Below are 2,248 nucleotides of genomic sequence, written 5' to 3'. Positions count from 1 at the left end.
AAAGTGTATGAGTCTTATAAAACCATATAAAACATTTAAAAAATTAAATTAGAAACACGTATAATAATTATGGTGCATCTAACCTAAATCGTAATAACATTTTGTCATTTTAATGAGTTACTTTTCCTTAGCTTTTAAGATTTAAATTAATTTTTAGTTTCTGTATTTTAGAAACTATATAATTTTTTGGTTTTGCATTATTTATAATGTTAGACTGGTTCGTCATTATTAAAAAATGCACGTCAATAATTATATGTTTCACTAAAATAATAGAATAAAAACAAAGTTTAAGGGGTAATTAATGCTGCAGAAAACAAAAAGAAACCGTTGAGGATGGGTGCAGATAAAGGTGGAAGAGAGAGAAAACGTGGAGCTAATTAATGGTGAGAGAAAAAAAGTGTCAGAAAAAATAGAGGAGAGAAAATAAAAATGTAGTAAAGTTAACTTCGTATCGAAATTTTACAAAATTTGTAATATAAGGACCAAATAACATCATTTTAAAATATAAAATAAAAATTTATTTTCTAATTTGGAGACTAAAAAGGTAATTAAACCTTATTATTATTAATCGTGTCGAATGTATTTTGTTTGAATATTGCATTTCCTAATAAAGTTTTGTTTTCAACATCTTCCAGCAAAGTTTGTCATTGAGTTTATATGTGAAAAATGAAGAGAAAATTTAGAGATAAGGGATGAAGAGAGAAGGTTTTTTAGATGTGGAATTTGTAGGGGAAAAGAAAAGAGAAGCCCGTTTGTGAAGGCGGCCTATTTTTCTTGTGGGTTACGGATGCTGACGTTGCTGACCGCAAAAGCTTGTGGAATCGCGTCTGTTTGAACACAGTAAGGGAGACCGCAATAAAGGGTATTTTTGAGATTAAAGGTTCTGTGGGGATGCAGGAAAACAATGGAGGTGCAAGAAGAAATGGCCCAAACAATAAGATCAAATTCTAAGTTGCCTGCTATAAGCACCTAAAACTTGTATCAATCTTTCATTTTTTAATTATATATAAAATATTAAATTGATGAACATAATTTTTCCTTGGTTTACTACATTCAAACATTTCAAGATTTTTATATGAAAAATTGAATTTATACTTTTACATAAATTTATTTAAATTAGATTCAGGCAAATGTATTTCCACGTTACCAATTTATTTTCAATCAACATATTTCTTTATTCTCAACTCAAAAAACAATGCGAAATATCTATTAATAATATTGTTAATAAAATATTTCATTTTTATCAAACCTTCTAATTCTTCCTCAAACAAACTCCTCTAGTTTCTACTTTGTTTTATTTTTCACTTATTTTCACTTTAGCAATTTATGCTCTCCGCGGAAAACAACAAAAAAAAATTAATTAATAACATTGTAAATAAATATTTTATTTTAGTCGCTTGGCTTCCTTAAACTAGTAACTAGAATATTTTTTTTCTCTCCAAAAAGTAAGAGGCATTGATATCTGTAATTATTAGCCATCACGCATTTGCCAACAAACGATCCATGATGGTATGCATGTGTTTCCGTGCCGAACAGTTACTGTCGAAATAGTAGAATATATCTGAAAAATATTTATAATTTTTATTTAAAATAAGCTTTAACTTTAGTAAAATATAAAGGTTAAGTATTTCTTAAAATGAAACATACACACTTTAATTAAATGTATACGAGTGAGCTAGCTCTAGTTAATTTCTTCAAATTAATTATATAAACTTGTTCTCACTTTAAATTTATAAGATTGGAGGTTAAACATTATATATATATATATATATATATATATATATATATATATATATATATATATATAAATTTTAATATACAAATAATTTTGCAAGATAGAAATAGATTTAAAATATATTTTTCAATATGGTATAATCCGTCTCAAACCTATTATAATTTTTTTTTGTTAAATTTTTTATGATATCTGTTATTTATTCATTAGTATTTAAGTTCTACATCTATAACATAGAGTTAGACTTAGTTTAAGTTTGGATTGGAGGATAGATTTAAAAGAATGAAAATGAATGGATTCTAGAAAAGAGAGGATAGACCGAGATTGTTTGAATTAAGAAAAAGATGATCGGAAATAAGGAAAAAAAATATTTGTAAAAGTTTGAAAGTAATGTACTTAGAAATTTGACAAAAAATTGGAATTTGTTTCCGTCCAAAACTTTGATATAGTTTTGTTTCCAAATTTTAAAAATGAATAATATAATCCCTCAAATTCAACTGTGTTAATTTTCCTATT

Source organism: Vigna radiata, chromosome 7, assembly GCF_000741045.1.
Source record: "Vigna radiata var. radiata cultivar VC1973A chromosome 7, Vradiata_ver6, whole genome shotgun sequence".
Taxonomy (NCBI): domain Eukaryota; kingdom Viridiplantae; phylum Streptophyta; class Magnoliopsida; order Fabales; family Fabaceae; genus Vigna; species Vigna radiata.
This window is presented reverse-complemented; position numbering follows the sequence as displayed.